The sequence below is a fragment of the Argiope bruennichi genome, chromosome 4 (assembly GCF_947563725.1).
Source record: "Argiope bruennichi chromosome 4, qqArgBrue1.1, whole genome shotgun sequence".
Taxonomy (NCBI): Eukaryota; Metazoa; Arthropoda; class Arachnida; order Araneae; family Araneidae; genus Argiope; species Argiope bruennichi.
Genome location: NC_079154.1, coordinates 117,143,346 through 117,159,378, shown reverse-complemented (window position 1 = coordinate 117,159,378; position 16,033 = coordinate 117,143,346). Strand labels below are relative to the sequence as shown.

Sequence of the window (16,033 nt, the reverse complement as noted above, 5' to 3'; positions counted from 1 at the left end):
TCAATACGAAAATTCACTGGTAAGGGAAGGTCAAAGGCGACAATTTCTCTTGCATCCAATTAGATATCAACAGATGAATCTTCTTTACAATTTTCATTGAAGTCACAATACAGGTTTTAAGTGTCCATATTTACTTTAAATTAAAGGAACCAAGATAAAAAACATTTCAATATTTCAAATTCATTTTTAGAAATTAACATGCACTGTTTTAAAAAGTTAAGAAAATACTCTTAATGAGTCGCAATGATAGGGGATTCGAACTGCAGACACGTGTTTGATGCACACTCAAGTGAAACATGTTCCTGCTGGTATTTTTAAACGAGCATTCTGGGGTATATATAAATTTATTTCGTGTATATCGGAAACGGCTCAGACGATTTGGATTAAATTTTATATTTAGAAAAAGTTTTGCTTTTTATCTATATAGGTGTCTTTCCAGAAAAAACGTGGTTTTACACACAAAAAAAATTATGACTAAATATTGGCATATGGTTATACATTACCTACATACGTATGTTAGAGATGGAGTAATGGTTAGAACTTCGGGCACCCACGCTTTTTTCCCATGTTCGATCCTGCGTTTGAAATTCAATTAGATTTCGCTTAAAACAAGCCATAGATATAATTTTACAAAAAAAAAAATGAAGTTGGGTCTCTCAGGTATTTTTATGAAAGTTTGGAGAGGGTAGCAAATTCAATTGTCAAATTAAAACAGCTATAAATCACGACTGTAAATAATTCTTATATGATTTCTGATTAGAGCCTTAACCAAACAAATCAAGCCTTGCGAAAATATTTTTCACCAATATAATTTTAAAAAAAGAACAGAAATTTCCTCAAAAATATTCATTTCACAATAATTATCATTATTCGTAATCCATTACATTTAAGGAATTTCCTGTTTCAATAACGAAACTGAACGAAGTCGCGTTTCCCCACTCTTACACTGACGTTAACTCTATGTTTGTTGCCATTTGCAAACCCGTAATCCCAGTTTTGTTTTCAATAGTGACAAGGCTTTCCTCAACTGTACACCCTACCTGACCGTCGTGAAAAGGAAGTACTCGGATCGAAAAGACAGCAAAATTGAGCGTTTTGCGACGTTTCTCCGAAAAAGCGGAGCACTCAAGGCTGTACGGAGAAAACCACCAAAGCGAAAGAACGTTACGGAGAAACCTACTAAGGCGTGACGACAAGATATAGTGGTTTAAGAATTACTGCTTTACTTCTCCATTAGTGGAAGATTAACTCCTTGCCGTCGGCTCTAAACAAATGCGATTTATTTTTAAGTAATTGACTTCTATTTTCTTTTATAAGAAATCAAACAGGAAAATTGAGTGATATGTTTCTTGTGAACAGATTGAATCAAAAGATAACGTAACTGTTATTAGTATCAAAACAGGTAATTGAATAACAGTGTTGTGTAGCATTTGGGGAAATTGTTGAATTGCGAAATTATTTGTAAATATAGGCAATTTTATATTGCAAATTTCATTTGATTGGATTAGTTAATTCATTTCACGCGTTAATATAAAACTAGCATTCTATATAAAGGAATATTTTAAATTAGTTAGATGCATGAAGAAAACACAAAACGTTCCGAAAAAAGTAGTTTAAATTTTGACGAATACTAATATATTTACATTTTCCAGTTGTTTTTCATCTAAAAATAATTTACATTGCATTATTTGCAGTTTGCGCTTTCTATGAATCTAATTATGTAGTGAACAAACACTAGATTTTTGGAATATCATTCCAGGACCTGTCTAATATGTCAGGATGGAAAAAGGTAAAATAAAGAGCAATTAATTTTTTGTATATGTTTGTCAAATATTAAATCACCTCTCTCTCTCTCAAATTTTTAGATCACACCAACGTGACGTATAGTATTATTTGAGTAGTAAAAATATATGGAAGCAAATTTTTTTTGGAATTCATTAAAATTAAATATATTAAATACATTTTTAAAAATTAATAAGAATTTTAATTATTAGTAAAACTCGGAATAAATCGAGAAGAATATTGAGCAACTGGAAATGTGTTAGTTAAATTGTGGCGCTGGTTTCTTTAAAATATCACCAATAATTTGCAGATAATTAATAGAAGAAAGAAAAATCGAATTTTACAGTCTTCTTAATACATAATTAATAGTCTTAACGCCAGTATTTTTTATTTAATTAAAAATTGAGATTAACCCTCTGGCTGTGTAATTTTTTAAAATCACCATTTGGATGCGATGTTTGCAAATAAGTTCAAATATTTTTCAAAGAAAGTGAACTGATACTATATGTTACACGGTAATAATATGATATAATAAAAATCTGTAATCGTAAAAATCAACACTAAGCTGAGAAAAACGCGGGATGCAAAACATAAAATGGACTGATTGCCAACCCGTTGAAATCGCGGGATACACAGCTGTAGGTTTACACAACAAAACACGATGTGCTAAACATTTATTTAAAGAAACGGAGGCAATATATTTATGTTATACTAATAATACAGATAAAAATATTATATTACTTTTGATATGCCAAGCGCAGTATGAATTTTTCTACTTAATCCTTCCGTTCTACTGCTTTATCAACAAAAAAGTTCTCTTCATTTTCTACATTTGTCTTTTCAGAATTTAGTTTCTGATAGTTACATCAAAAAGCTCTGTTCATAATTTTTAATAACAATAATTTTGATTAATTTATCAAATTTCATTAAGATATGCAAAATCAAAAGACATAAAGTATCCATTATCATTGTTTAGCTATACTTACTTGGCTAACAAAACAACAGTTTTTTTTTAACAACTAATTTATTTGACAGTGACTGTTTTTTTTCCTTTTGGATATTAAAATAACCAATATATTTCGTATTCAAAATATTAAAATACTTATTACACAATTGTAATTTGATATAAAATAAATGTTCTTAAAAGGACCAATTTTTGGATTTTTTTTTCATGTTGCCATTCAAGTAAAAAAAATAAATAAATTATTAATAAATTATTGTTTTCTCTTGTTGAAATTTATATAAAAATCAGATTTCCTGCTTCTGATCATTGTTTTAATTTCTTAAATTATTTGCAAGGTAAGAAAAACTAAAAATTTTATGAATTCATCACCTACAAAATATATTTATTTTCTAATAGCATAAATCAGAATATAAAATAACAGAAAATTTGTAAATAAATCAAATAGAAATTATGTAGATTAAAATATTTATAAGAATCAAAATTGGAAAAAACAATTTTCTTGTGAGACTTATGCTTCGGAAAAAGTTTTAACTAGCTATGAGAGAGATAAAGATGACACTTTTGCTGAATTAAAAAAAATATTAATTATTAGAAAAAAGTTTAAAATTAAAAGAAAAAAATTAAATAACGTGAAAATTCGTCATAATAATTATACTTCCTCTATATTTCATATACGAAAAAGCCAAAAGATAAAAACAAATTTTTCTCAAATTTCATTATTTATTTCTTATATCTGTTAATTGGAAGGTAAGTTACGAATTTATATATTTCTTGTATCTGAAGGATATAACAGTTACGAATAAGATTCATTTTCCATTTTTGGTATTTCTTCTGAGAAAAAGAATAGTATATTATTGAATATTTCATCGTAAGGCAATTAGAAAAAAGCTTTTACACTAGTAACGCCTATATTTTTCACGGATTTAAAATAATTTATTACATGATAAAAAGTGTTATTAAGTCTAAAATACATGCTGGTATCCTGATATGCCAATAATATTTATTATTATATGCCCATTGTCATTTTTATAGTATCTAATATTATAATATGAGCCCGTCATGTGATTTACATAAATAATACTTTTAACCCTTTAAAGGGCCAGTTTTTTCTAGTCATATTATGTGAAAATATTTTTAGGCTTGAAATTAGAATAAGAAAAGGGATTCATTTAGCTTATTAGATAAATTTAATTTGATTCATTAATTTATTTGGTTCATTAATAATTAAGTAACAAATCAAGACACATCATTTTGTCTGAGATAAAGAACTGAAGCATCTGAGTTTCTGACTTACTAAAAAAATTTGTCAGAACTTATACCAACCTACATAATTTCATACAAAGATTGATAAATTTGGTAGGAAGCATACTTCCCACGGCCCTAGAAAGGGTTAACGCGTGAAATCTATTGTTAATAATGATAATGATTTGATCTTGGCAAGCGTTGAATCTAGAAGAAAACAAAAATAAACAAACAAAACACCCTGAAGAAAGAAAAAAGAAACGTGGTGCCAAAAGTGGAATCCAAAGATTAGGACTTTCACTCTTTTCAATAAGAAACGGATGTTGGGGAGCCTCAAGAAGTAATATCTCGTATCATCCGTGATTAGTTTTTTTTAAAACAAATATGTATATTTTGATCAACAATGTTGAAATTACCAGAAAAAATGACGAGAATTCTTCCATCCGTGAGATGAATAGTGTCGATGGTGATCAACCAAATGCGACAAATTTGAAGACGTTCAATTTGATTAAATCAAAATTTTTTTGGTGCTTTATGATAATTAACGATTGGAAATATTTAAATTATTTATTTTATCGCATTCTATCGCTAAGCAGATTTTTTTTTCAGACAGCGTTTAAGTCAGGCACAAATTAATTTGGAGGTTGAACTTTCTGCTTCAAATAGAAATTCTATTTTCAACTTTTGATTTGAACAGCTAGTTCTTATTCATTACGTTTCTAAATCTTACATATTTTTTCATAATATTTCATTCTCATAATAAAGGGTTCTTACCCCGACCAAATTGGAGATGGAATGTTTATAAATTCCTCCAAACTGAAGATATTAATTAGTTATAGTTTATATACGATATTTCATGAAACATAATATGTTTTTTATTCAAAAACAACAAAAAATAATCTATTTCACCATAAGTTTCCAACTTATGGTTAAATAGATTTTGCAATAAAAAACAGAAGTCAGTAGTTTCTGAATCTTTCAAAAAAATATTCTCTTCAGTTCAGTTCCTTACTGTGCACAGAAATCAAGCTATTTTTTCCAGTTGCCCCATATATTTTGGGGATGAGAACTTATCAGGATAATTGCAAACATTGCTGTAATTAAGTTTGTATAATTAATTAATTTGTAAAAATAAGTGATTGTTTAATGAGTGTTCCAGAACATTAATTAATTTAATATCAGAATATTAATTATATTAATCAGAATATTAATTAATTTAATATCAGAATATTAATTAATTTAATATCAGAATATTAATTAATTTAATATCAGAATATTAATTAATTTAATATCAGAATATTAATTATATTAATCAGAATATTAATTAATTTAATATCAGAATATTAATTAATTTAATATCAGAATATTAATTATATTAATCAGAATATTAATTAATAACAAATTAATTTTCATTTTCATAAGGACGTTTAATTAAAACTTCGCAAAATTCATTTCCGATTGCCCTAATTTTATTTTCACTAAATTCGGAATTTTATTTACGAATTAATTAAACTCATCGCCATTTCGTTAAATGTTCAAATAAGTTTTTAGTTACTTATGCAGAATTTTCCTTTAATTTTTTTTGACATTAAGAAAATTTTGCAATTTTGAATACATTGATTTATGAAAGGAACATGATGACACAGGTATAGTAGGTGGCTGAAATTAAATACCATGATAACGGCTTAATGTTTCATACTAGACTCTCTCTATCTATATTGTATACTGTCGATAAAATATTTTTTTTTTTTTTTTTTTTTTGCACAGATTAAACTTTAAAGCAAAAGAATACCTAAGCTGTTTTTCCTTTATCATTTGACTGGTCATTCAGCAGTGTACCCACGATATATATGTAACACAGTACATTGCGTCATATATAAGTAATAGTTTTGTAACATATTCCTTTTTTTATATCATTCATTCGTATATTTTTTATTCGCATTTGGAATTGCTGTAAGTATTGCAAATCTTTAAAAAGTCGCAATCACTATTTCAGACACTAAATACATTATTTACTTCACTCGACTAAATGTTTATCAGTTGAATAATTTTAGAAAAAAAAAAAACTTTACTACGAAGAATTCTTTAGTGACTTAAAAAGAAAACATAATTATACGTTAAATGGCTCTTAAAGAATCGTTTGTATAAAAATATGTTGCCAAGTTTGTCACGAAAAAGCTAATTTGTAAAACAAATGACATTTCTTTTTATCTGTAGACAGAACAATAAGTTGACAAGTAAAATCTATTTGCTGTTTGTGTTGATATTTCTCCCATTTCTTCTTCTTCATTTCCACAATTGTTTAAGATATTTCTTTTTTATTAAGAGTTATTTGCTTTGGCAACAACTGCTGACATTCAAAACAAATAGAGTCCGTGAATAAGAGGAGAAAGGAGGGATTTTTTTTTTTTTTTTTTTTTGCTTGAAAGAGTATCCTTAACAGAAGCCAAGGTTTGACTCAACTCCCTCCGCAAAACTATCACCTGTTACTTCGCTATGACGTCATAAGATCTTCCTTGTTGCTATGGTCCAAATCTGGTTTCACAACGTTCGGAAGTTTTCGAGGCTTTTCTGAATGTATAAATGAATTTTTAAAAAGTTGGAGGAAAATTAATGTAACGAAGTAAACTTGAGCCTTGGATTCACAAATTTTATAAAGAATTTGCAAACTCAATTTATTGTTTATTTTTAAGGAAGTAGTTTTCAACGAATTAATTTTCATATTCGTGATATTTTATTAAGATGGAATAAAGCACACTGCTATTAAAAAGAATGCTATTTTTAGCTGGCGGGAGTGATAAGTCCTTCCCAAGGCAAAATAATTTTGTTTTTTTAGAGAAAAGATAAAACTTTTCCTTTCAATGTCAACAATGCAATATTTTTCTCAGAATTTCAAATGCATTTATAGAACTTTTTTTGAATACATTTTAAGTTCACGCATTAGAGAAAATTTGCTCTGCATTAGAAAGATATTTTTGAAACATCCTCGACAATTTATTCACATCATAATTGCTCTTTTTCACAGTAGCAAGCAACAATGATATTTTTTTTAAAAAATATTCAAGCACTTTCTCATAATAATTTCTTGAAATTTGAATATCATAACACTTTTAATCTTGGACGAGTTTTCTCGTCAAACAGGCATACAAACTGCGCAAGAATCCATTATGTCATGCAAACCGGTTATAATTTATAAAAAGAAATCTAAAATTAACAAATTCATCATTTAAGTTAGTGTTTCCACAAATATAGAGACTGATTTTAAAGTTTTCAATTTCATATGAAAATAATATAAAAATAATTTTTCTGTAATATCATCATATTATTATTCCTCAGCTGGAAAATTTGCTAATCCTAAAATATCTTTCAGAAAGAAAAACATCATTTGGTAAAATATTTTCTATGTTCCTGGTGTCAATGAAAATAGGACTTTATTAGCGTACTTTAAATTAAATAAAAAAAGTTTTTTAAAAAAGAATAAGAACTTCACATTAATTCTTCTAAATATAACAATGTATTGTAATCATGTACCATTCCAACAAAAAGATTCTAACATTTAACTAATTACACATAATAAAATTTTATCGAAATATTAAATTAATCAGAGTTTCCTTACATTAAAATATTATTATTATTCATATTATAATAAAGAAATTTTAATAAGTTGAAAAATTAGCATATTTTATGAAATTTAGTTTCAACAGCATTTTTTATATCAACTATTATCATTTATATCAACTATTATTCATATTATATTATAAATTTTTAATATGTTAAAAAGTTTGCTTAATAGCATATTTTATTCATTAATTTTTACATTTAACAGAATATACGATAGCTTGGGACAATTATTTTTTAATATTATATAAAATTATTATTCATATTAAATTACAAATTTTTAATATGTTAAATAATTTGCTTATTAATATATTTTAGTGTATCTAGTTTTTGCTTCTACAAGAACATACGACAGCTTGGGGCAAAATTTTTTACCATATTCAATTAATTATTATTCATATTATACTATAAATTTTTTAATATGTTAAAAAATTTGCTCATTAGTATATTTCAGTGTATCTAGTTTTTGTTTCTACAGGAATATACGACAGCTTGGTACAAAAATTTTTTACCATATTCAATTAATTATTATTCATATTGTATTATAAATTTTTAATATGTAAAAAAATTTGTTCATTACTATATTTCAGTGGATCTAGTTTTTGTTTCTGCAGGAATATACGACAGTTTGGGGCAAATTTTTTTTATAATATTCAATTAATTATTATTCATATTATATTATAAATTTTAATATGTTAAAAATAATTTCTTATAGCATATTTTATTACATTTAGTTTTTGCTTCTACAGGAATATACGACAGCTTGGTACAAAAATTTTTTACCATATTCAATTAATTATTATTCATATTATATAATAAATTTTTAATATGTAAAAAAATTTGTTCATTACTATATTTCAGTGTATCTAGTTTTTGTTTCTACAGGAATATAGAACAGTTTGGGGCAAATTTTTCTTTATAATATTCAATTAATTATTATTCATATTATATTATAAATTTTAATATGTTAAAAATAATTTCTTATTAGCATATTTTATTACATTTAGTTTTTGCTTCTACAGGAATATACGACAGCTTGGTACAAAATTTTTTTACCATATTCAATTAATTATTATTTACATTATATTATAAATTTTTTAATATGTAAAAAAATTTGTTCATTACTATATTTCAGTGTATCTAGTTTTTGTTTCTACAGGAATATACGACAGTTTGGGGCAAAAAAAATTTATAATATTCAATTAATTATTATTCATATTATATTATAAATTTTAATATGTTAAAAATAATTTCTTATTAGCATATTTTAGTACATTTAGTTTTTGCTTCTACAGGAATATACGACAGCTTGGTACAAAAAGTTTTTACCATATTCACTTAATTATTATTTACATTATATTATAAATTTTTTAATATGTAAAAAAATTTGTTCATTACTATATTTCAGTGTATCTAGTTTTTGCTTCTACTGGAATATAGGACAGCTTGGTTCAAAATTTTTTATGATGTTGCATTAAATATTATTCACGTTTTATTCAAAAAAATAAATATTAGAAAATTTATTTATTAGCATATTTTATTTCATTCCAAAATTTCTAAATAATCAATTTATATAACTAACTTTAAGTGTAAACTTAAAATATTGGAAGATAAGATAATTATGGGATTCATAAAATTTGCAGCTATGCCATTTTCATATCTAAACAGCAAAATGAAATTTAAACATAAACCAAATTTGTTGTAAATCATGGGTTATACATAATAACTATTATGCATAGTAAAATTATTAAAAATTTCTTATATAACTTGTTGCACATTTAAAATACAATTTCATAATATTCTCTCATGTTCATCACACTTTTACAATTACTAGAGAGATAATTAACTTTCACTTTTTAAAAAAAAATATGAATTATTTGATTTCAATATTATTTTGAAAATGTATTAGGTTTGGTTAAATAGTATGTAAATATATAACCAAGCAAGCATTTGCAGGTGTTTCAATGTTAAATTTAATTATACTATAATGCAACCTTGATAAAAAAAAATTGTTCATTTATTTGAAATGCAAGAGCTAATACGCTAATTCCTTTTGATGACAATGAGATTTAAGCTAAAGAGACTTACTTCTGTTTTCTCATAGTAATAGCGGACAAGGCTCCGCGTCCGTGTGATGTTTACGATTCTGAGGATGAGATTAGAAGATATTCCTCGGGACAGCGCGTGCAAGGGGGAGAGCAGGGTTCTCATTGGTGATGCAACGTGCGGAGGATGAGAGGATTTGGTTTCTTAGAAGGTCACGTGAATAATAAAAAAAAGAACAATTAACTAAAATTGAGAAGAGTAAGTAAGAGTGGTGAAGGTTTTAAATGAATTATCGAGGTAAAAAGCAAACGAGAAAGTTCATTGTAAAACATTTTGTAAATATAATTTGATTCCTTTCAAAATATTCTTAAAATACCAATAATCTTTGAATAATGTTGTTAATATGTTTATTTAAGAAAATATCTTATTATATCAAACAGTATTACTTCAAAGAGGAATGTTAGGTCCCTCCCCCCCCCCCCAAAAAAAGGAAAACATACTCTTATTTACATAATGTGCAGTTTCTTATTACAAAAATAAAAATAAATCCCAACAAAAATCTTAATTTTTTAACCTGTGCTAAAAAATGTTTCATCGCCATTGCTATTAAACACCATTAATTATAATGGTTAATTATAATGGTGTCCCATACAATGTGGGGGTTGGAAAGAGGAAGTACATTCCATATGTACGAAATCGTGTTAAGGTGTACGTACACACTAGAAGACTTTTTTAAATTTTAACTTTGAAATTCCAGTTTTTTCACAGTATGTCATTAATATATGTTTAAACTCATTTCAGTGAGAAAAAACCATATGACACTAATTATTAATTAATTAAATAATATTTAATGAGCTAATTAGTACATTTTTTGAAACATGATATCTTAAATTCTAATTTATACAGACACACAATTCTAGTTGGAAATTATGCCTAATATTAGTCTTCATGTTGTCTGCCTCAATCAAGTAATAAAAATAGATAGTTTTTTTTTACCGATTTCTTCATTAACGATGAATAGAAAAAGCGAGATTTTTTCTGTCATTTTAACTTTTAAATAACTTAAAAATTTATTTCTATAAATATAACTTTGATAGAGGCACAAAACATCCACTGTTTCATACCGATTATTTTGATGTATAAATAATTGCATTTGGTTCATTTCTTGTTGAGTTATGATTGTTTAAATGAAGCAACATAGTGCAAAAATATCATTTTTCATAAAATGAGTTAAAAAAAAAACCCCGAAAGTTTTTAGTGGAAGTACCTCAAGAAAAATAATTATAACTCGAGAAATATTTCGAATATTGACTACATCTTGGTATCGTTTAAAAGAAAAAGAATCAGAGAACATTTTGAGGCGATAAAAAAAATATTCGATATTTTGAACAATTTTCGAAGTTTCAAGTGTGTACGTACACCTTAAACAAAACAAGTAATATCAGACAAATATATGCAAATAAATGTAAAAAATTTATGCTATCACTAATCGTAAAACAATCTCGCATATTGCGAATGAGATAAAAGTTTGAGATATTTATTGAAAAAAGACTGTTAGTGTCTATTAACTGGTTTCAAATACATGTAAACATGTAAAGCAATTTTAAAACATTAAATAAAATAAAATGTTTCTCTTATATCTAATATATTTCTTTTATATTTTTAACCATAATTATATATTTATTTTTAAAATAATTGTTTGTTTTTCTTAAGAAATACTCGCACTGATTGTATAAATAAAAGGTAAATATATACATTTATTTTTATCAAAAATGATGTGAAAATATTTAATTTACCTTAAGCGTAATATAGAATTTTTATCGAGTTTTGTAATAACTAGTTATAATATTTTTCGTCGTAATATATGAATTAATTTTAACCAGCAGCTATAAAATTAACTGTCATAGTGCATCCACAATATGAACAGACCATCTTTTGTCATTTTATTTTCAATTTTTAAAAATGCTCTCTTCATCAATGAAGTTTATTCAGTATTATCTTGAATTTGATTCTATATTTTCATGGAAAAAACTTGTTACTGTCAATTTAGTCTAGCCAGGAGAGGCTCGTATTTAGAGATTGCGGAACTACAACACTTGAAGACATTTTCAGCGTGTAACTAATAATTCTGACTTATTCAGTTTTGTACTAAATCCCTCAAAAATCTAATAGCACTCCTTTTAGTGCTTTCAGTATTCAAGGAAAACTCAGCAGAAAGCAGTATTATCTTTTGCTGAGAATAAACATAAACATATATATATATATATATATATATATATATATATATATATATATATATATATATATATATATATATATATATATATATATATATATATATATATATATATATATATATATATATATATATCTGTTTTCATTTTAGTTTCGTTTTCAAACTATTTTTTACTTTAGATTGATTACTTATATATATATAGTAAAAATATAAAAAAATGAATTTTTTTGGAAATATTCATTTTTTATACAGAGTTCCTCTGAATGGAAAAAGGCTTAAAATTTCATAGAAATCTGTAAATTTTGTGTGAAGGCTCTCTTAGCCACAGACAAACAGACAGAGAGACTTATTGTCAAATGTTTCTTACGATCTAAAGAAGGTCTGAAACATAAAGATTCATCAGTCTCAAATGTGAATTTTCAGAAGATTGCAATACTTTCTTTACACTTCGTTTACAAGAAGGTAAAAAAAAATTAAGTGCATAGCATTGTCTGTCATTTTTTAAAGATATAAAGTTGTTTTCCGGGTTCCTTATATGTCAAATTGTAAACCCTTCTTTAAATTAAAGCATTTGGATGTAACAGATGGAATCATAATTAACCTATGCCGTTTTGTGACAGCACACAATAATTCACATGCAGATGTAGATTATTCATAGAAGTATTTTTCGTAAATGACGTAGGAGGCATGTTTGGAAATGTAACAATTTGATCCGACGGGATTGTTGGAACGGAATATCTTTTTGAATGTGAAATCTCAATTGTAAAAATAATTATTGTTTGTTCCAAAATATGCACAATCAAAATGTTCCCCCCTCTCCTCCCCCGACATAAAGTTCTCGAGAATTTAATTGAAATTTCTCAGTAATGATATCAAAAGGATTAAAGAAAAAGAATTAAACATAGATTTGATAAAACGATTTCTTACGAATTTTCCTTTTGGATTTAATCGGATTATTTGCAAAATCTAAGGACTGCAATACCTTATAATTGAAATTATTATTTAGTTTGTTTCATTTTTTTAGAAATTATAACTGAAATATAATTCATTCGCAGAAGAATCAACTGAAAAAAGTTTCCTTTTGTTTTGAAATGAAAATTTTTAATTTGCTGTATAGTTAATTTGTGGTACGGTTTATTTAAAAGAAAAACATTATTATATTATTCGTTGTGTCTCTTGCTTTCATGTATGCAAAGCATACAAAAGAAAGTATTGAAATCTTCAGAAAATTCCACATGAAAATTTTGGCGAATCTCCATGTTTCAGACTTCTTCAAGTTTAAATTCATATTTTTGGAATTATATCAGTCGGTTTATATGTCTTAGAGCACAGTAAATTAACACTATGGAAGAATGAAGTTTCATTTGATATTTGTGTAGAAATAAAATTCCAGACTTCTATAAAATTTTGGCGAAACTGTCAACTGAAAATCGATCAGTTCCCTTATCTGCATATGAATACAATTAATCAAAAGCGTCATGACCTAAACAAATAAAATTTGGTACATGTTTTTATTATGAGAATTGAAAGTCTCCAAGTCTGACATCAGTCGGTTGTCTATCGGTCTGTCTGCTCCGTAATCATAGAAACTAAAAAACGCAATAGAAATGAAAGTAGAGAAATGAATTTCAACATGGGATTTTCAACAGCACTATCGTAGATTTTTATAAAATTTTGGACAAGGTCAACCTTTCTGAAGACCGTCTGTCTATCTGTTTATCAATCTATATACAAAGAGGTCCAAAATCGTGCTTGATTCTCTTCCGTGTATGCTTTAGAATGAAGAAAGGATAACAATTACATTTTTTGGCCAGATGTACGTATGTATTTTTGTTATAACTTGATGAACTTCCTGCTTTGACTACTGTGGCACAAGCTCACCTTTTGTGAAAGATGCTTGCAGACATTTTACATTTTACAGATTGGAATACATTTAACACACACACTCACACTTCGTGATATTAAGGATGGCATCTATAGACAAAAAAAATTATATCGTTTTGCATTTAGATAGAGTTTTCAACAATACTAAAATTAGATGTTGGCATTTCTAGAATGGTTATAATATTACACGGTATTAAAAAAGGCTTAGATGTTCAGTTAAATAATTTGGAAATTGTAATAAATCTTTATAAATATAAAACTACTCATACACTTTACGATATCATAGATAGTATCTACAGACAAAACAAAAACAAATATATCATTTACATTTCGATAAAAGTTTCAACAATATTAAAGTTAGATGACATTTTTAGAATTTAATAAGATTACAGGGTATCGAAGAGAGCCTACATGCTTAGTTGAACATTTTGGAAATTGTAACAATTCTTTATAATATTTCTCAATAAAATGCGATTAAATTTACTGTATATTTTTTACAGCATTTTACATAATAACAACCAGTCGTATATTCATACTAGATGAGAAAAAAATTAGAAATATCCATTACTGGCTGAGAGAAAATTAAATATTTTTCGTATTTGAGAAATTTGAAAAACAGAAATGGGTCATGTAATTTGTTAAGAATCTTTTTTGTTCCAAATTGTTTTAACTAAAAAAAACTTCACATTCAACTAATGTTTTAACAATACAAACAACAATTCTTAAAAGGACAAAGATAAGACATCAAACATATTTTCAGTCTCAGCAATACAATGAAATACTCACGTATTATAAAGAGTGCATCGTTTATGTAGTTTAAGTCTGCTTCGTGCATCTCATGGCAATGAAAAGACTCAACATAAAACAAGAAGTCGAGAGAGTCAGAATGATACCAGAAGTTACTTTTGTTATGTGATTGTGACGACCTTTGAATTATAAATATATCACTAACGATATTTCTAAAGTGATACAATATATTTTTGAACTACCACCATGGTAAGAATGAGATCAACAGTCATTTATAAATCATGAAAAGAGTGTACCAAATTAGCTTCAAATCCAACCCACTTAAACACACACTCTTGTCACTCTTCTTGCCTTGAAGCTCCTCTTCGTTGACGGTTGAGTATCGACCCTTGTGGTGTAAGAGTGTTTGTGTTCTCGACCTTCATTTCTGCTTAACGCCTATGAATTTTGAGCAAATGCTTAGTTTTTTTTTTAAAGTTGACTATTTCGGCATCAAGACATTTTTTTTCTGTATTTTCTTAAATCATTAGGTTTTGATTTGTATCAATTTAGAAATATATGTGTGATATACAAAATTGTTTATGTAGTGATATAACAATGATATAACTATATTAATAACTTATAAAGAGGTCATGACATTGAATAGCTGAAAATTGCATCAAATTATTTGATTAATTCTTAAGCATATTTTCAGAAAATTAATATAAAAGTCAATTTATTTAAAAATTCAAAACTTCTTTCAGATGAGGACATTTTGTAGCCATAGATGATTTAAACTTGTTCTGAACGTTCGGGATATTGAATGACCGACCCGCCTCAATAATAACGCTGGAACTAGACAAATGGTTATCACCGGCATCGGCACATATTTACCCGTAAGAGGTATGCTTCGACATTGGGAATTGAACTAACTGTCACTTATGCGGAAACCTCATTCGCGTATACGTGGTATCCAACCTTCCCTCCACGCACACACCGGGAGAGAAAAACAATTTGTAATACGCTGTAAAATTATAGCGTTTTATGGATGATTGGTTATTGTAATTGGTATGTGTTCAGAAAATGAGCATTGTTCGGAAAAAATAACCGAAGAAATTATTATGTATATAATATTTATAAATATTTTGTTGTCATCCGGCCATCGCAATATTGACGAATAAGCGAAATTTCTATCCAAAGAACTGCCAACAGTAGCAGTGCATTCGCCACGCAAGAAACGAAAATGAAATCGAAAATATGAAGTGTGGAAATATATTTCAGGATGATTTGTGCTTTCTAAAATGATAATCCTGCGATAGAAATTTCTGCTTTCAGATATTTTCGTAATTGTGATTTCTGTAACAATATTTATTTCGTCGACTAAAAATTAATTTTTTTCCGGACTTGTTATTGAAAAAAATATATAAAAATCAAGAACTGTTGTCAACATTAGAAGTGAACAGAAATTCTCATATATTACTTACTATTCGTTCTGGAATTCGAAACGTTTTTGCTCATGCATCAGGATGTGTTTA

At 26.6% G+C, this 16,033-nt stretch overlaps 1 protein-coding gene across 1 annotated transcript in view; it reads right to left on the bottom strand.

Annotated features, from left to right (window-relative positions):
* LOC129967060 (G protein-activated inward rectifier potassium channel 3-like) overlaps positions 1-9,810 on the bottom strand; it is a 154,756-nt gene extending 144,946 nt beyond the window's left edge. The window contains exon 1 of the mRNA XM_056081708.1: positions 9,695-9,810. The gene's annotated coding sequence lies outside the window, so the exon portion shown is untranslated. The remainder of the gene's footprint in view (positions 1-9,694) is intronic.
* Positions 9,811-16,033: the final 6,223 nt, after the last annotated feature.